This window comes from Lissotriton vulgaris, chromosome 9, assembly GCF_964263255.1.
Source record: "Lissotriton vulgaris chromosome 9, aLisVul1.2, whole genome shotgun sequence".
In the NCBI taxonomy this organism is placed as follows: domain Eukaryota; kingdom Metazoa; phylum Chordata; class Amphibia; order Caudata; family Salamandridae; genus Lissotriton; species Lissotriton vulgaris.
The window spans coordinates 268,222,561-268,243,918 of NC_141697.1; the positions used below are offsets into that span (position 1 = coordinate 268,222,561).

Consider the following 21,358-nt stretch of genomic DNA (forward strand, 5'->3'; position numbering starts at 1 on the left):
GTATTTAAAGAGTTAAAAGGAAAATAATAATGAGTGGAAGGATTTTGCAACTTATTTGTTGGTAGAGAATTGTTTTAATTTGGGTTCTGATGAGCGTATTTGTAAATATTTCTATAACAAATTAGACAAGAACAAAATGCCTGCTAGAGCTGTGCATAATAATCTTGAGTTGGTGAATATTCCTTCTGAACTGATGGATTTAAATACCTATGAGTCTATTCTTATTCAATGTGTGCATCCATTTCAGGCTATTGTTCGCATGGAGCACAAGTCAGGAAAATTGCCTCCTTCTGATTTACAGAGGGGATTAAAGGGAAGAGTTGTATATTTGCCTCTAGATTTAAAGAAAAATAATGAAACAATTGGTGTAGAAAATGTAGAGGATGAGCCTTTAGTTATTCTTGCTAATGGCATTCCTACTAGAAGTAAGAAAATCTGGCAAGAATTAGTGGATGTTATGAAAGTGGAAAGGCAACGTTGTATCAGGTAAAAAATAATGAATATTACAGAAATGTGTATGTGAGAGAAGAAGAAATAACTGTAGAAGAACATAGTGACTTGCCATCTGGACAAATTGAAAAAGTGGATGTGTCCAGAACTGAAGAAATCTACGAACATTACAGTGTTCATCCACTGCATTTTAAAGAAGTGATGGGGAGTGATAGAGTTATTCCAAATGAAAAAAGCAAAAGGAAGTCCGATTAGTGTATGGGAAAAAAGGTTGGAAGCTTGTTGTTTCCCTCAATTGTTTCCCACAGGAAAAGGAGGATGATATGAAGACCGACCTGTGCAGGTTCCTGCATCTGAATACCGGACATCAAGATTATATGCAGAAGATCCAAGATTCCGACAATGTATTCCATATTTGTTTAATCGTTTGTTTGAGAGTGCTTGGTCTGGACTTTCTTATGCAGTAAACCATATATTGAAAACAGGTGTACATCTGCAAAATGTTTCGGCAAAGGAATTTATGGATAAAGTACCGCAGAAAGATAATGTTTTGGAATCTCAGCTAATTAATCTCATGGCGTGTCAGCGTAGTACTAATGAGTACTGGTACCGTCGTCATGGAGAACTCAAATGTATGCTAAGGAACTTAGGAATTCCTACATGGTTCCTTACTCTAAGCTGTGCTGAATATGCTTGGGATGATTTACTTAAATTTCTTTGAGAGGCAAATCCAAATATACTAAATATTGAATACAAGACACCTGGAGAATTGTGCTCTTTGGATCCAGTTAATGTATGCAGGTATTTCAATCATAGATTTGAAGCTATGATGTCTTTTATCACCAATAAAAAAAATCCTCCTCTTGGAGAGGTTCTGGACTTCTTTTGGAGAAAGGAGTATCAAGAGGTGCTCCTCACACACAGATGCTAATATGGATCAAAGATGCTCCCAAATTTGCATCAGACTCAGATGATACTGTATTGTCTTTTATTGAAGAATATGCTACATGTGATATACCCAAAAGTACACAAGATAAGGACTTAAGACAACAAGTCCTACAATTCCAAAACCATCCTTGTGGGAAATACTGTCGTCAAAAGTACAAATCTAAGGACAAATTCTACACCAAATGTCGTTTTGCATTTCCACGTCCAGTAATATCGAAAGGAAGAGTGAACAGTTTTATGTCATCTTTGCGACAAGAAAGTCTCCAAAAAATACCTACAACTTAAGAAGAAATGAAGAGTCAAAATACATAAATGACTATAACCCAGTTATTTTGTCCATGTGGAATGCTAACATGGATATTCAATATGTTGCAGACAATTCCATTGCTGTTGCTCGATATGTAACATCATACATAACAAAATCAGAAAAGACGGAATTGAAGGAAATGTGGGAAGAGATTTCCCACGAGAAGAGTCTAAGTAAGAAATTATATACTTACAGTTTGAAGATGGTATCTCATTGAGAAATTGGAGCGTATGAATGCTCGGATCGCTTATCATCTGCAAGTCAAAACTCCAAATCAAAAAGAATCATTTGGGCTAGTCTCGATCTTGCTGCAACACATAATCGAGTTCTTAAATCTGTACAAGAAATTGAATATTTAGCTGAAAAAGAGCCAGAAAGTACAGATATTGTGAAAACAAATATGTTGGATACATATTATCGAAATAGAAGTCATCATCTTGAGAACATTTATCTCTATGAAGTGCTGCAAAACTATATTTTTAAACGGAATATTACAGAAAACATCAATAATGGTATATATGCAGTGATTGGTTCTGAAGGATGTCTGGTGAAACAAAGAAAAGGACATTTGATTAATCACCGTAAACTGATTTGCGAAACACCTGACAAAAGAGAATTTTACTATTTAGCTCTTTTGCAACTTTTCAAGCCATGGCGTTCAGAATTGGAATTACTTGGAGATTTCGAGAGCTATGAAGATTCCTTCCATGCAACTAAGGGTACTGTACAATGTGCTGTTTTTGCTAATTATGTGAAAATGTTGAATGACGAAATTGAGCAAGAAGCTACAATTACAGCTGAGATTGCTAGAGACAATTCTCAAGAGAGTCAAACTTCTGCTCCGTTGAGTCAGGACCCACTAGGAGAACCAATTGTTCAAAATGAAGCAGCAACTGCTATGGAAGAGGTGGAAACAGCAATGTATAAGGTCAAGAAGATGTTAGAAACTTAGGAAATTTGGAAGAACAACTAAATCTTGAGCAGAAAAATATATGAGCAAGTGAGAGAACAGATTGACCATGGATTACTTCATGAGAAGAAAGAGTGCTCTTGCTCATCATTTGAACCTATCCGAATGTGCAAACGTTTTTTAATTAAACTAATCAGAAGCTTTCTACAGAAAATAACTGAGTCGCATTTGTCTTGTGTTGTCACTGCTCCAACTGGATTAGCAGCCCACAATATTAAAGGAATTACTTTACATCGTTTATTAATGCTACCAGTAGAGCATGAAAAGAAATTAGAATACCACAGGCTATCTGGAGAAGCTTGTTGTGAAGTTTCAAGAGTTTTGAGGAAAAGGAAACTTCTTATTATTGATGAGGTAAGCATGGTAGCAAACTTAATGTTTGCTTTTGTGCATTTAAGAATGCAGCAAATTCTTACAATAGAGTATGCCGTATTATTTGGAAGAAAGCACGTCATAGTTTTTGGAGATCTTCTACAACTTACTCCTGTAAAAGGACAACCAGTGTTTAAAACAATGCTGCATGAAGATACTAGAAAGTCTTTGGGGAGTAATGGAAATCTAAACATTTTGGTCATATTTTGAGTATAAGGAACTTATTACAAATATGCGACAAGCGATGATGGATATTATGGAACTATTCTTCAAGATATAAGAATTGGAAAAATGACTGGACATGGCAAACAAGTTTTACAGAGACTATTACTTTCCAATTTGTTTCCAAATGAAAATATTGTACCAGAGAATATATACATGACAATGAAAATAAATCTGTAATCTGCTTAATGCCAACACTACGTGAATGTTCTAAATTCAATGAAGAAATGTTGAAGTTGGAAAATGAAGAAATTTTAAAATTGGAAGCTATTGATAAAATAGAACATGAAGGAATCACTATTAGTTTGAGTGAAAAGTTGAAGAGGAAATTATATTCTTTAGAGAAATCGATAAGTAAAACGGCTGGTTTAGAAAAGAATTTGTATGCATGTGTAAACTGTAGGGTAATTTTACGTAATTTGAATGTGGAAAAAGGTTTAGTAAATGAGCAATGGGTAAAGTTATTGATTTCATTAATTACGTAAATAGAGATAGTGTTGAATTTTTGAAAATCAAATTTGATCAAATTGAAGAAGTACAACAATTAATCGTTGTTGAGCTCGGTTTTTGCTTGTAAAAGATTTGTATGTTCACAGAAAACAGTTTCCTGTTTCTTTGGCGTATGCAGTGACCATTCATAAATCTCATGGTTTAAGTGTAGATAGTGCTTTAGTGAATATTGGAAGTACGTGTTTAAACAGGGTATGGCATATGTTGCTTTGTCTAGAGTCAGAACTTTATCTGGATTGTACTTGATTGATTTTGATGAGACAAAGGTTAGTGCAGATATAAATTGTGTGAAAGAGTATAATAGGTTAAGAAGAGAATATGCAACTAATTTAGGCCAATATCCAGTATTTGAAAAGCATGTGGTAGGTAGAAAAAGAAGATTTGAGAATATCTGTAGTGAAAATGTAGAGAAAGAAAAAAAACAAGATGAAGTTGCGCCTGCAAGCAAAAAGAAAAAGGACAGTGTTGAAGAGAATATTGGTTATCGGTTTGAAAATAGTTATGGTGTCAACTGCTATGCTAATGTAGTTGTTAATGTTGTTTTTGATCTTGAAAGTTTGCAACAGCAAATTGTTGAAAATCGGGACAAAAGATTCTGTTCATTTTTGTATTCTGTTTATGAGAAATGTAGTAGTGATAAAAGTAAAATACAAAGTGTTTTTGATATTCATAATGTTTTGGACATATGTTCTGGTTCTAGTCAATTTACGCCGAATATTCAGTAAGATTGTCAGGAATTTTTAATGTTTATGCTTGCTGTACTGGAAGATGAAGGTATAGATATTGAAAACCTTTGTGGCCTTTCTTATAAATGGCAACATGACTGTCAAAATTGTTTGTTTACATGTAGCACTAACATAGACACTGAAAGATTCATATATTTGACTTTACCTGACTGTGAATCAGTGTCTTTTAACAATCTAATTAGAGGAGCAAGTCAAAACATGGAGTGTAGCCAATGTAAATCAGAAATGTCATCAACATTATTTATACAAAGATATGGACAGTATGTAATTTTAATGCTGCAACGCTGTAGAGTTGATGGAAGAAAATTGGAAACTTTATTTAAAATTTTTGTAGCTGGTCAAGTTTCAATATCAGGAAGAACTTTTGTAGCTGTTGCAATTATTTTTCATGATGGACTTTCTACAACATCTGGACATTACACTGTTTATTTAAGATGTCTGAAAGGTTGGATACATTGTAATGATAGTCAATTAGTTTTTAAACAACGTTTGCCTAAAGAGTTACCAAATTCTTACCTAATATTTTTAAAGCCAAAATTTTAAGATTAAAATTTGGTCTTTCTGGATTATTGCTGTTAAGGTAGATTAGTCTGGTGTTGTAGAGTAATTTGTAAGTGAGGATGAGGAGCTTGAAGGTGATCGTCTTTTTGATATTGAGGCAGTGTAAGTGTATCAGGTGGTTGGTGATGTGTCTGCAGCAGGGGACATTGATGATCACTCAGGTAGAGGTGTTTTGGATTTGTTGTAGTCGTTGCAGGTGTTTGGCTGGAATTGCTGTGTAGAGTGTTTTGTCATAGTGTAGTCTGCTGCTGATGAGGTCCTGTGTCACTGTTCTTCTTCTTTTGGTTAGGATCCACTTGTAAATGTTGCGGAGTATGTGGAGTGTGTTATAGCAGTACGAGGAGATGGTGTAGACTTGCTTACACATGGAGAGGGAGGAGTTGAGGATGAATCCGAGGTTGTGGACGTGGTTGGTAGGTGTTGGTACTGTCAACAGTGTAGTTAGCTAGCAGGAGTCGTCCAAGGCTCAGGGGGTGGGTCTGAGGATGAGTACCTTAATTTTGTTCAAGTTCATGTTTAGAGAGCTGCTCTTTATGTAGTTGGTGACATCCTTCATTATGTCGTGGAGGTTGCTTTTGGTGGTATGTCGCTTTTTAGTGAGGAAGAGGATGAGCTGGGTGTTGTTGGCGTAGGAGATGTTGTTAAATTGTGATGGTGGGCTACTTGTGGGAGAGTTGCCATGTAGATGTTGAATAGTGTTGGGTTGAGGGATGAAGACTGGCGGACGGAGCAATTGATTTAGGTGGTTTTGGATCAGAAGGCTGGGAGGCAGATGCTCAGGATTACTATTGGACAGTTTGCAAAGTAAGAATTTGACGGATACTATTTGGCCGTGCGGAAAAGTATGTGAAAGCAATAACGAGTTTTTGTTTTGTTTTGAAGCATATATTTGTAAGTAACATTATTTAAAATGTATAGAAATTAATCATAATGCTTTGTTATTTTATGATTGTTTTAGATGTGTCATATTTACGTAAGAAATTGCTCTTAGAAATAAAACATTTCCTAAATGTTTTTTCTATTTCTTAGATTGTTATTGAGAATGTTGAATTTTTTTTTTAAGATCATCTTATTGATTGTCTCTTTTTTGCCCGCTGTTATGTGACGAGTATTGTTGAAGTCACTGTTTCTAGTGAAATTCAATATATTCTGAGAACAGCAAAAAAGGCAAATGTAATAGTTTACAAATTATTTTGCATTGTAAAAGATATATTGTAACTATATTTTTTGTGTCTTCCACAGATGGTAATTTTATAATATATAGTTTTTAAAATATTTATTATGCTTAAGGTAAGCAAAAAGAACTGTTGAAAATGGTCGATGGAATGTGCTTCAACCGAGCTAAAGTAACAAAACAAGGATTGGAGAACATTAGTGTGTAAAGATGGTTTGTATTTTTTAAAGACATTTCAAAAAATTATATAGCGAGTGTACCTGTCAGAACCCGTAATTAATCAGTGGATACGATAATGGCTTGTCTAAACCCTAGCTGGCGCAGGAGAGATGATGAATCCGCAAGGAAATATACTTGGAGTGCTTTAGTGCAACAGAGGAATTCAAATTTGGCCGTGTCGAGGAAAGACGCGGTGGTGGTTTAGTCATGTACCACACACCTGTGTGGAATCCTTGGTGAGGCGTGCGCTCCCTAACGAGTGCACACTTCACCTACAACGTTCCAGAGTTCAGACCCGTTTTGAATTGCTTCAGAGATATTTCTGAAGAGAAAGCACAAAGGTTGCAGATAAACACTAGAGGAGAGGCTAGTTCGAAAGCCCAAGGAGTAGGTAATTAGTAGTGTTAGACTACATTATAGATAAGGAATAGAGATAGAGTGGGGTAGGTTATTAAATAATTGTTCTTTGTTATTTCCGTTATGTATGCATGTCAATAATACAAAGATGGTTTGTATCTTTTATATAGATTAGAAAATCTTAAAAGATAAATATACTGAGTGTTTCAGTATTCTTTGCATTTCACTACAACACATGTACTAGTTTGGACCAGCTACTGTATTTTATAATAACAGCCTGTTTTTTTTCAGATAAGGAGGGACTGGTTTGGTAATTTAAGAAATTTTAAAACTGTACGTTCATATAAATAATTTAATTATATAATGTTATAAAGTAGTTGAGAATGGTATTTATATAATATTTATTAAAGGGCAAATTAGTTGATAAAGCTAGTTTTGTGTTCTGTATTAGGAAAAAAGATAAAATAAAGTGTTTATGTTTTTGTAGAAGGAGGTCAGCATAACAAATTTATAATGGAAAATAAAGAAAACAATATGGAAGACGATTTTGAAAATACTAACACTGTCGTAGAAGAGAGGAACATAGCTTTTATGAGCAACGTTATTGAAGTGGAAGAAATGAATGTTGGAGATATCAGGTGTGATTTTCTTGATGAATCCTTGGATGATGCTTTTGTGGAAGCAATAGATGAGATTGAGATTCATCAGATGACTTTTGAAAATGATATCCAGGAAAATGAAATTCCTGATGAAATTCTAATGGAATTAACTTGTGAAATGTTACAAGAATAAATGTATTATTATATAATAATAATGGTTTGAGACACTCTGCTTCCAGAATTGTAATAATTTAGCTACTACCCAAGTAGTCATGGTGCAAAGTGGGCCTTAGGGTATGGACTGTTTCAAACTCTTATAGACAACATACATATTTTTTTATGCACTGGCAAACTTGTATTTTATAGGTTCTATTCCCTAGTGTGTATCATTAGACTTTCACCAAACACTCTCACACTACTGGTTCAATGTTCTAGTGAGTCATTCAGCAGTATGTGCTTATGTATATACTGTTCTAAAAGTGAAGCTGCTATACATTCAGCCAGACACTCACTTTCACTGGGCAGTTTCACATTCACCATACACTACTAATGTATTCATTTATGAACTACACTTTCATTTTGACAAACTTTAACAGACTAATATAGAAATATAGTTTTTTCTTTGACCAGTGAAGGTAGGTCTGATAAGAACTGTTTTATTTGTCTTTTTAGTTTTCTATTTTTCTATTTTTTTCAACAAGTTTAAAAAAAAAATGGAACTGGAAACAAAGAAATTGTGGAACAGGAACAAAAAAGTTAAAAATAAAATTAATGTTTTGGACAATGGTGTTCTTCTTTAGTTTCACAATGAAATCAATAGACTGCTGATTGTAACAAAGTAATTTGTTGCAATATTTACAATGAAATTTCAGATCTGGAAACTGTGGCACAATAATAGGATGCGGACTGCTTGGAGGAGGTGGTGGTGGAGATGAGGTAGTAGGAACTGCAGGTTGAGGATTCTCCTGCAACGTTTGTGTTGCCATCCTTGCATAGTTATTTCGATGCAAATTTCTGACATGGTGAACCATGCTGGTTGTATTGAAAGAGTACTTTTTAGTGGGATCAACCCTGGAAAAGTAACCTCATAGATCTTGCAAGTTACTTTCGATGCAATGACTTTTTTCAGTCCCTCAGGATATGTAAAAAAACTTCCAAATGAAAGCTTCTTTTCTCTTTTTCTGAAGTTGCTCAGCAACAAATTCTTCCTCACAGGAATGTTCTGATGAAGTTTCAAAAAGAGCAGCCATTGTATAGTTTGGTTCTAAAGGAGTACAGCCCAACAGAATAGATGCTTCTCTTGAGAAAGTCCAAGTAGAATGATCAAAATACGAAGGGTCTTTCAACAGTTTAAATAGGAAGTATTATGAACGAATCAAAACTTTCCTTTTATGCTCACATGGCTTTGCATACACTTACAGTGCATTTACTGTGCGTTTACGTTGCGAGTACATACAACGTACAGTTGCATTTTTCGTAATTGCTTTAAAAAGTAATATACGTTATTAAAAGTTAAAGAAAGTATTTTCATGATTATCCCAGATAATGTCTTTCCTTAGTATGTACATTAAATACATGAATATATGTTTTTAAACAATTAGAAACTTTTGCGCCGAACGCGCATGGGGCGTCGTACATGACGTCACATGGAAGCGTCGATGCGACGCGTAGCGTCAACACGTATTCATAACGTATGCATTGTTACGCGCAGTGGATGATTACTTGTACAAAGTATGTGCAATCACCGTACGCGTACTGTACAATTATACAAAAAGGAAATATATAGAGTTTGATTTTCATAAATTAAAGGGAAAAAAATAATTAATACAAAAAGTATTTTAGACTTTTGTTTTGTTATTATTTTACATTAAGAATATGAAATATAACTTAAAAAATAAAATAACTATAAATAATTATAATAAAAATGTAGGAAATTAGTATATAAAGACAGAAATACAATAATGAATACCTTTAAAAATTATCATTTACAAAACCTTTGAAATTCACTGAAAAAAACATAGGTTTCACACCAGTTATAGTTAGGAATTAGCATTTAAAAAACCTTAGAAATTCACTGAAAAAAACATAGTTATAGTTAGCTGACATTTCACTCATACAAAACCTTTGAAATTCCCCCGTTATAGTTAGTTCAGCTAACTATAACTCGCGCGCCCGCAATGCACTGCTGATGACGTCTCATATTACATCACTCATGACATGGTCAGTGACATCACTCATGACATCACTGATGACATCTCAAATGACATCATCCTTGTGAAAGAGTGGCAGACCTCCTCTCAGCGTAATATAACCCTTGATACACACATTCAAAAATAGAAACTACAATTTTCAAAAAAATGGAGATACCAATACCAGTTAGAACAACCTATTCAGTAATTCCAAAATCTACATACACATCCACTCATTCACCAATAGTTCTATATAGTCACTCATACATGTACTCACTCATCAGATGTACTCATACACCTATACATCCTGTTACACACCAATACTCATCCATAGAGTTACTCACACACATACTCACACATGCAAATAAACTATCAAACATTCATTTGCTTGCATATACAGCTTTACACACACCACTACACTTATTTCTACAGAAACATACACATACTTTCTCTCTTAAACAATCAGTTACAGAAACACATACTTATTTATACAGAAACTCTTTCAATCTGTCACTCTCATATATCCTTACATGTATACATCAATACTCACATATACTAGTTTAAAACATATGCACTTACTCAAAAAGACACTATTGAGGCAGTCATTCACTCACTAACACACCCATATACACATTATCCAGCCATACAGTCCTGCACACATGCTGTCTTCAAAACACATACAAACAGTGAGTAACTCATTCATGCATCTATGCGCTAAGTAATACCCCCATCAAACCATACAGACACTGATACTGATACTCAAAAAAGCAACTAATAACCCATATACACGCTCATGTAGCTACTCACCAACCCATGCAGCCACTTATACATAAAGTGAGACACTGATACGGATATTTACATATTTAAACATTACTTGCTAATACATGTATTCACTAAGATGCACTTAAAAAGTCAGTTATACAATCAATTTTAGGAAAAAAAACACATCCATTTAGACAGTTATTTACCCATTTATTCTTCCATCGACCTTGAGATATACATATAAAAAAATATTTATTTTTCAGAAAGACACACATTCACTGGATGATGTCATCAGTGATGTCATCTGTGATGTCATTTGAGATGTCATCAGTGATGTCATGAGTGATGTAATATGTGAAGTCATCAGCAGTGCACTGCCGGCGCGCGAGTTATAGTTAGTTAGTTAAATATATATTCACTGAAAAAAAACATAGGTTTCAAGCAGGTTATAGTTAGGAATTATTATTTGAAGAACCTTAGAAATTCACTGAAAAAAACATAGGTTTTAGGGGTGTTATAGTTAGCTTGACATTTCACTCATACAAAACCATTGAAATTCCTCCGTTATAGTTAGTTGTACTAACTGTAACTCTCGCGCCCGCAATCCACTGATGATGATGTCACATATTACATCATTCATGACATGGTCAGTGACATCACTGATGGCATCACTGATGACATCATCCAGTGAATGTGGTTTGGTTTGATATTTAAATAAGTATTATATATATATATATATATATATATATAGCCATCTCTATTGAAGAGTGAATAGATGTATAAGTGTCTGAATGGAGGATTTAGTACCAATGTGATTGACTGATTGACAAATTTAAAGTGTCTCACTAAATATATGGGATAGTGATTAAACTGTGAATATCTATATCACTCTATCTCTTGTTGCGTAAAGTACTACATAAATTGGTTAGTAGGTATGTGAAAGTCTATATTAGTTATTAATTAGTTAAGTGAGTATTTGTATGGGATAGTGAATGAATGTGTGTGTGGTTGGGTGGGGGGTAGGTAACTGCCCAAAGATGTGTAAATAGTTGATTTAGTAGGTATATGAGTTTAAGATTGTATGTGGAAACAGTTGTTTGAGTGAGTGAATCTCTTTATAGGTGTGGTGATGAGTAAAAATATTTCTCAATCATACATGTCCAAGAAACTAGAAATACAAAAGACAGTGTATGTGACAGTTGTTGTATATAGATAAGTATACCCAAGACTCAGTGATTGTATGAATGACTGTATGGATAACTATATACTTGTGTAGGAAGGTGGATACCGGACTATGGTTGCCCCCAACTTTTTCGCCTGGTGTTTTGCTGGTTTTCCGACTTAGTTGACCTGGGGCCCTGCCAATCAGGACCCCAGGCCTACTGCTCTCTCTCTAAAATGGATTCCATGTACCTTAGGTACATTTCCAATTGGTACTGGGCCACCTTATCAGACCCTGTAACTCAGGGCATAGGTGTACCCAGGGCCTACCAGGGGCTGAAGCATGTATTATGCCACCCCTGGATGGCCATCTAAATCTGACACAACTGGCTGCACGACAGCTGGGGCAAGGTGGTGTAATCACCCCTTGCTTTAGATATAGTATACCTATATCTAACCCTAAAAATGGACACACGGATTCCTATCAGTCACTCCTATGGCAGGCCTTGACAATCCTGAAGGCAGAGTGCATGGAATCGTGTGAAATGGTGCTCTGGCATGAGCTGAGCCCGTTTGCAGTTTGCGGAACCAAGTCCTAATAGCTGTTCCATGATAACGCATACCATATACTCTTAAGTGCATTATAATCCTCGCGGTTAAATGCTATCTTTGGTATTGCTTTATCAAAACATGTTGAGTAAGGTGTCATACGAATTGGAATACTAACCCCTCGCCAATTCTGGTGAAGGGGTTAGCATTCCACCCTTCTAGAGGGACACGACATGTATGTAACTGTGAACCCCGGTTAAAGTTAACTGAAGCCTCAGCTCCACAAAATGGATGCTGCCACCACAGACACAAGTCTGACCTCCTGCTGCTGGGAGTCCTTCCAGCGAGGAGAGCTTGGACAAAGGGTTTCCTGTCAGGGGCGGTGCTAGCACCATCCCAGACAGGGTTTTGTGTATCCTGGGTAGGCAGGGCTTTACAGGAAGGTGACTGCAAGTGGCACCCCGGTGCTCACTACGCATCTGCCGGCTAGAACCAGTTCCAGGGGCACACCAGCCCCTGGCCTGGGGAAAGTCCGGCATGGGAGAGGGGTGTAACCACCCCCCTTCCTGGTCCCACCCCTAGGGCAGGACCTAGTCGCGTACCCACCCCTTTCTTTAGGATAAAGGCAGGAGCGGGGACCCTTCCAAATTAGATCATCTTTGAATCAAGAAACTACTTTCTACGAAAGGAACTCTCGACTTCTTCTCAAGATTTCTCCCTTGTGGCTAAGGAGTAGTCACCCTGCATCCGCAGGCACCATCTAAGAACTCTGCGGTTTGCTGCACGTCCTTCCTCAGGAATCCGACTGACCAGCTCGACGAGACCCGGCTTCCCTGGCACCTCTGACCTCTACCTACCTCTACAGCTAAGCTGAGAACCGTAGGTGCGACAAGACCTCGAGGGACCGGCCATCATCAGAACTGCACGACTTCTATCCAGCACGACCGCCGAGGGATCCTCTGGTGAGTGCTTTGGGGTCCGAGAAGCCCCGACCCTGAACAGCTCCAGCACCGAAGTCCAGCCTTCCAGCATCTCCACGATCTGCGTGGGGCCCTTCTGCTTTTTGCTGCTCACCGCGTTGTTTGGCTACTAGCCCGCTGGCTTGTGGCCTTCTTAACGACGCCCGACGACATCACTGCTGCTGGTCTGGTTGCTCCAGACTGGCCCTTGCTCCCTTCCAAAAGAGGAGCACCCCGGACCCTCCTGGTCCACCCAGACGCCATTTTAGGTCCACCGCGTGGGCTTGAATTTGCCAAGACTTGTTGCCCCAATCCTGGGTCCAGCGACGTCGACAGCATCATCCATTGTGGGACAGCTTGCACCTCCATCCTGGTCGCAGACAACGCCTCCTGGTCCGTGAGACTGCAGAGCCCAGCGTCGCCCACTCACCTAGTCGAGGTGACTACCATCCGGTGCCCTCCTGGTGCCACCTGACTACTGGCTAGTAGTCACGAACTTGGTCCCCTCTGCTTTCAGGTGTCATCCATCTTCGATCCAGGCTTGGATCACTCGAACTATCTTCACTGGTCGCCTGCCAGCAACTTCTTTCTTCAGGCTCTTGGTTGGTCTACGAGGATTCCCGACGTCTTTTGAGACCTATGCAGCTGCAGCCCCTGGGCTAGGTAACTTCGGCATTTCGGTGCCCCAGCATAGCCTCACTATCCAAGGGTCAGGATCCACTGTCGTTTTCGATCTACCTTATCGGGTTCGCCCGAGAACACTAACTTTGTCTTTACTAGCTCCCATAGACTTTGTCCCGCATCCCGCGTGAGAGTGCACACTCTGCACCAGAGTCCCCTAGGCCTCCTACTAGTAATCTGAAGGTTCAGTAACGCAGTCCTAGCGATTCCAAAGCCTATTAGTCCAGTACTTACCTGCTAGTAATTTCGCATTCCACTTTCAGAGTATATGGTTTTTCGTGCCCCTCGGGCATTTGTGTAAATTGTGCAACTTGAAGTATTTTCGTAAGAGTTTTGTTGTGTGCTTAGTACCCTGTCCTCATAAAGAGTACAGGGCTGTTGTGACTTAAATAAATACACTGTTTATTTTCATAACACTTGTGTGGTGTCCTTTCACTTGGTGTTCAAGGGGTATATGTGATGGTATAACAGCTGGCTTAACACGCCCTCTAGAGTTTAGCCCGAAGACTGCTCGTATCCACGCTACTAGAATAGCTGGTCTATAAGGTTGACTTACAACCAATCACCATAAGGGTTGTTTGGACTGATACAAAGTGCTCACTAGAATAGTATGTATGCATGTATGTATAAACTATTTTGTAGCGCGCTCCGTTACTTGAGAGTATCCTGGCGCGAGGGGAAAGGCAGGAAACAGAACCACAGAGAAAACAACTTATATTAAACTCTTGAATAAGTGTGTTTTTAGATTTTTCTTAAATAACGCCACAGTTTGGGAGGAACGCAGATGAAGAGGTAGAGCGTTCCACGCCCTGGCCACAATCACAGAGATGGACTGGCCACCAAGTCTGGCACGTTTGAAACGGGGAAGGTACAGTTTCAGCTGCGTGGAAGATCTAAGAGAGCGGGTTGGCACATAACAAATAAATCTCTTTCTCAAATAGATGGGGCCTTGGTTGTGAATGGCTCTGAATGCCAGCACCAGAGATTTAAACAAGATGCGCTGCGCAACCGGGAGCCAATGAATGGTGCTCATCTCAGCCCGTACGCTCTTCCATCTGGGGATGTTAAAAATCAGACGGACGGCCGCGTACTGGATGATTTGCAGGCGCTTCACCAGGTAGGCCGGAATACCACTGAACAAAGCATTCGCGTAGTCCAGCCTTGCCAGTATAAGAGCTCGGGCAACCGTCTCCTTAGCCTCTTTAGGGAGCAGAGGAAAAAACTTGCGGAGCATTTTCAATGTGGCAAAGCAGGTGCCAGTCAGCTTTTTTATATGCTCCTCAAATCTGAGGTCCTCTGCAAACCAGATGCCCAGGTTTTTAACCGGTCTTCCCATCTCTTTTGGGCTAGGGATGTTAGGGGGCCACAGTGTGTTCTTAAACAGAGTGAACATTATATATCAGGCCAACTTCTCACAACTTGTAATAGTGATTTTATAAGACACTAAGTATGACTTTCTAACTATATGAATAAATAAAGTGGTGTTTGTGTAAGTGTGTAGTAAATATAAGTATGATCAATTGTTTGCATAAGTGAGTAGGATTTCTGCATTATCGAATAGGATGTGTACTGGTGTGTAATGTTGATGTAGGTATATAAGTATATTTCATAGTATTCTATTGATCTTTGTTAGCATGCATGACTGAATCTATATGTAAGTGTTTAGATGTGTGTGTAGATGTAGGAATTACTAAGTGGGTTTTTAGAAACTAGTATTGGTGTGTCACTGCTTTCAAACATGATACTCCATATTTTATAATGTGTGTTGAAGGGTTATGCTACTGTATGATGAGTTGTACGTGGATGATGTCATCAGTGATGTCATTTGAGATGTCATCAGTGATGTCACTGACCATGTCATGAATGATGTAATATGTGACATCATCAGCAGTGGATTTCGGGCGTGCGAGTTATAGTTAGTACAAATAACTATAAAAGGGGAATTTCCATGGTTTTTATACAAGTGAAATGTCTGGCTAACTATAACACCCCTGAAACCTATGGTTTTTTCAGTGAATTTCTAAGGTTTCTTAAATGCTAATTCCTAACTATAACTTGTCTGAAACCTATGGTTTTTTCAGTGAATATATATATATATATATATATATATATATATATATATATTCACTGAAAAAACCATAGGTTTCAGGGATGGTATAGTTAGTTTAACATTTGACTTATACAAAACCAGAGAAATTCGCCTGTTATAGTTAGTTGAGCTAACTATAACTTGCGCGCCCGCAATGCACTGCTGATGTCACATATTACATCACTCATGACATGATCAGTGACATCACTGATAACATCCCTGATGACATCACTCATGATATCATCCATGTGACAACCTGATTCACATACTGATGCTCTAATATAAACTTTGATACACCCATTCTAAAATGCTGACTACTATTTTTGAAACAATATACAGAAGAATGCCATATACTACAGAGCACTCACTACTTCCTAGGTCTACACACACATTCAGTCCCTTATACATGTAGTTACTCATCAATACAGGACTATAATATGCACTCATACATCTATCGATGTAGTCACACTCTGCCACTCATCCATAGAGTTACTCACACACCTAGTCAGTAATACAAAGAATCAATCAAATACCCATTTAATCATGTATACAGTTATACACACCAACTGCGTTATTTTTAGACATACCACATCACTTATTTATACAGATACTAACACATATTTAATGTCTTATACAATCACTGATAGAAGCAGACACTTATTTATACACCCACTCTTCAAATAACTTAGTCTGAAGTATACTCATTTATATACTCCAACACTCACATATAGTGGCTTAAAACATATGTAGTTAGTCACAGATATACCATTGAGACATTTATTCACTCACCAACACACCCATAGACACACTAACTCACCCATACAGCCCTTCCCAGATGCACTTTTTAATCCATACAGCCACTGAATCACCCACTCAGACATCTATGCACAGACTCATACACCCACCCACAGACACTCAGGGACCCATACAGATACTCAGACAACAAATCAATAACCTATATAGACACTCATGTTCAATCACTCACTTATACAGTCAGTCACGCACCTTCCTTTAGGCACTTGTAAATATATTCTTTATTCAATACACCTTGGTATATATATATATATATATATATATATATATATATATACATATGTAAACTTTACAGAAACACACATTCACTGGATGATGTCATTTGAAATATCATCAGTGATGTCATCAGTGATGTCACTGACCAGGTCATGAGTGATGTAATATGTTACCTCATCAGCAGTGCATTGCGGGCGCGCGAGTTATAGTTAGCTCAACTAACTATAACAGGCGGATTTCTCTGGTTTTATATGAGTCAAATGTTCACCTGACTTTAATGTCCCTGAAACCTATTTTTTTTTAGTGAATTTCTAAGGTTTTTTAAATGCTAATTCCTAACTATAACTTGCCTGAAAACTATGGTTTTTTCAGTGAATTTCTAAGGTTTTTTAAATGTTAATTTCATATTTTAATGTTTCTGAAACCTATATTTCTTTCAAATTTTTTTTATATTTTGGAACTCTAATATACTTCTTTTTTTTTAATCCTAAAAAAGATGTAATGTATATTTTTTTTGGGGGGGGGGGGGGGGGGAGAAAACTGCACTCCCATACCGGTAGCGTACCAAGCTCAATCACCACGCGAATCCTATCCGCCATATTGCTAAACTCGTAAATGATGCGCATTACGTTTCCGACTACTTCGTGGCACCGCGTCCCGCGTAACATCATATACTCATGAATTCACCCCAGCTGCTACTTTGGTATCCGACGGGTACGCAGTACCCAGCCACGCGTTACTTCATGTACGTATGGGGTCACGCCCACTGCGCGTTGCGTATGCGTTGCGTATGCGATGAGTACACGCTGCCAGGCCCTGTGTTACGTCACAGACGTATAGTGTTGCGCCGGGTATGCCATTCCCTCGATTTTTTTTTTGTCTCAAGAGTATATTTAAATAACTTTAAACAGTATATGAGAGCAAGCGATAATCTAAAATAGTTTAAACATTTATATATTTCTTACTGCAATAAACGGATATTGTAAAAAATATTTTTTGTCAAAATCACATCGGGTGCGAACTCCTTGAGCGCTCGGTGCGCGATTGCCATGTGACCTTAAAAAAACATTTGATTGCTTCATAACATTTCCCATTGTAACGGTTGGACGACCCCACCCACTTTACTCATTCTCTCTACAGCGTTTGATGAGAGACACCTCTTCTGCTTGGAAAGCTTTTTTGAAAAGTGTTTTCCTGTATACACATATCTTATACTAGACACAACATGCAACAATCTTCTTGATCAATATTCATGGTCTGTACATTAGCCTTCCACGTGTAATTGCCATGCATCTCAAGTGTTCCATCAAAAAAACAAATGTGTGTAACTCGATACCCCTGGTGTGTGTGTGAACATTATTGTGCTCCCTTTCGGCCTGGGTATTCGTGACTCTAAGAAGTATAAGGGGCAACGCGCAGAGTGCACATCCTAGATCACATGTGACAAACAGTAAACAGCAATGTGTAGATTTCTTTTGCTGTACGCTCCGTTGTCAGGCTTTACCAATATAGTAGTGTGTTATATGTGAGACTTTCAGATTCACGTTTGACATGCATTGCTTGACTGTAATGAGTGTTATCACTGTCAATGACGTAGCCTCAATGCTTATCATCCTTAAATCCGAGCACATTCACATGTGTACGCTTCGCGATAGCAACACTTTCAATAATACCGCACACCACTGACATGCGTGTCTGTGCATATCCACAACCTTGACAACGACATGTGATGTTCGCCATTCAATCTTTTCAAACACCATCTCATTAGCGATAGTTGCAGCCCTCCCGACACATGCTACACTAACGTAAATTGCACAATCTGCGAGGTCAAAACTACAAAAGAAACACACATAAGTACACTTCCTGTCCAGGCAGGAACTGAACAACGCCCAGGTCCCCGGAATAATTATTCACAGCCCTATGCTGGCCTGGCAAACACAAGCCCAGCCCACTTTGCGTACGTATAAATAGGATAACCACAACGCCACATGTCCTTCTTCTTCCACACTGCCTCAGGTGAAATGGCTGCATCCACTTCGCATATCACAAAGCGCAAAAAAAAAGGGCTCCATGAGGTGTACACCATCCTGAAATCATCACTCCAGCTGAATTGTGAGCACTGCTTGCCGTAGTGTCTGCTCACACAACAATGACGGTGAGCAGAGCGGCCTGGGTGCACAGGGCCCCCAATTGAGCGTGGTGCTGCGGAAGGGGTGGGGTAATTAAACAACAGGGGGTGGTGATGGACAGAGTTTCTGAATTAAGCAGAATACTCTCACCCAGTCAAGAGATCAGGGCTTAATCCAACACCGTTTTTTAGCTCACTGCACCATCCCAGCTCAGAACCTGGCTATATGCAAATTAGTCTGTCCCTGGCCCAGTGTATCATGGGAACAGGGCAAACCAAACTACCAAGCCAATTCTTTCACTGGGAAGGAAACAAGCTACCGGGGACCGGTTTCTGGCATTTCAGCCGTCTTCGGCCCGGCTTGCTTGAATCCTGATGGTGCAATGAGCAAGGGACTCACGTCTGAGTATACCCTTCCACGCTTATGGTGGACAAAATAATTAAACAACAGGGGGTGGGGTGCATCAGCCTGAGTGCACATGTGCGAATAAGCGATGTTGCCGTGCGTAATGATGTGATATCTGACCTCATTCAGTCACATCTCTGTCTCATTTTAACATCTTCAGCACGGCACAAATATTCGCGCTGTGCTGAAGGTTCTAAGAAACAGGCGTGGCCGTGACGGAACTGTTCCGTCATAAGCACAGCCCAACCGGCGCTCGTGACGGAACCGTTCCGTCACAAGCATCGAAGGGGTTAAGGACCTGCTGGACCATATTGTAGGCCTGAGCCAGCGGGCAGCGATGCCCTACAGACACCTGACGTTGGCTTTTAGGGCACTGTAGTGAGCTCGTTACATGCTGCGGAAGGGGCATGCACACAGCCTTCCGCCACTGCATTACACGTGCACATTATGCTTCTACCATGTGCTCTGTTCCGTTCTATGTGAACCTTTGTATAACGTATTATTATTTAACCTTGTGAATTCTCGTGCACTCCAACTCCTCTTTGAACCACGATTACCACTAACAGTTGGTAGATCGTACTTCAAAAACGAAGGATGCACTCAACTCCTGTTTTCTATCAAGCTTTAAATAAATCTTCATTTACCTCCAGACGTTTCCACCATTAAATTATTCCTCCCTTTTCAGACACTGAATTGATTGGCTCAAGATGGGGGAAGCAGGAGCACACCCCGCAATGATGCCTTGGGCATTCTGACGCTTTCCATCGTGGTATCAAACACCGTCCCCGACCGGAGACCTGCTCTCCTTCCGTACATACGTACCCCGGACTCGCAGCTTGCACCAACACGTCGTGGGACACACTGGTGGTGGAAGGTGAGCAGTGAAACCTCGGTGTGCAGGACCTACAATTGAGCGCAGTGCGGGGGAAGGGGCTGGGGTGCAGCACCCTGGGTGCACAGGTGAATGCAAGAGATGTTCCCATAGCTAATAATGTAGGACTATATTATGAAAGAACGGCAATAACATTATCGCCGCTTTAGCGGCAGGAAACTACCGCTAAAGCGGCAATAATGGGCTTGATAATATGCCCTTGTGAATTCCCATAAAAGCCCAGGTTCACACCAGAACCTGGGCTTCTATGGGAATTCACAAGGGCATATTATCAAGCCCCTTATCGCCGCTTTAGCGGCAGTTTCCTGCCGCTAAAGCAGCAATAATGTTTTCACCGTTCTTTGATAATATGGCCCCTAATCTCTGGCCTCATATGTTTCATTTTAAGGACTTGCTGGACCACACTCTTTCTGGCGGACCCAAGCGTCCTAGACAAACTGGTGACAGGAGGCTGGGTACAGTAGGCCGACGCTTCGTCTCCTCATCCCTCTCTTCTTTTGACTCTCCCTCCCATTCTCACTTCCACCCACCCACTCCCCCTCCCTCCCATTCTAACTATCGTCCTTTCATTTCGGACTACCTTTCTTTACCTCTTCCACATAGCACCCATACTTATGTTTCATTTTTGTCTTGCAGGTTTTCTACGCTGCTTCCACTGGAGTCCAACCCACATTTTTTATATTATACTGTTTGTTCTATTAAACTTAAGTTTCTATTTATTCATGTCTTAATAAAGGTTACATTTTTTTCAAATAAATAACTGAGTGTATAGGTCTTTTTCTGACAACACTTGTCTATAGTTTATTGTGAAAATCATCTGTTTAAAGGAGATTATGATGGCAAACCTTTGTAATATTACAGTGCAGCTACACAACAATCTAACTGACTATTACACAAATGAAGCCTGGGTAATTCGACAACTGCAAAAGTTCTTTGAGTGTATCACTTTATAACACCATGAGTACTGCTTGTGTGATTACAAAACCAATAAGGCACTGCCTAGGACCACCGAGGCTTCAGGGACTGCCGAGGCCCACCCTGCATATTTAAGTAAAGCCCTGAAGTGTGGCGATCCCCT

General features: G+C 39.1%; 1 protein-coding gene across 3 annotated transcripts in view; it reads right to left on the reverse strand.

Moving 5' to 3' along the window:
- The window catches only part of ANGEL1 (angel homolog 1), a 377,662-nt gene that overhangs the window by 64,278 nt on the left and 292,026 nt on the right, over nucleotides 1-21,358 (reverse strand). The window contains exon 10 of one of the 3 annotated variants that reach the window (XR_015299914.1): nucleotides 1,899-2,064. The exons of the other annotated variants lie outside the window; for them this stretch is intronic. The gene's annotated coding sequence lies outside the window, so the exon portion shown is untranslated. The remainder of the gene's footprint in view (nucleotides 1-1,898; nucleotides 2,065-21,358) is intronic. 3 annotated transcript variants of the gene reach the window in all.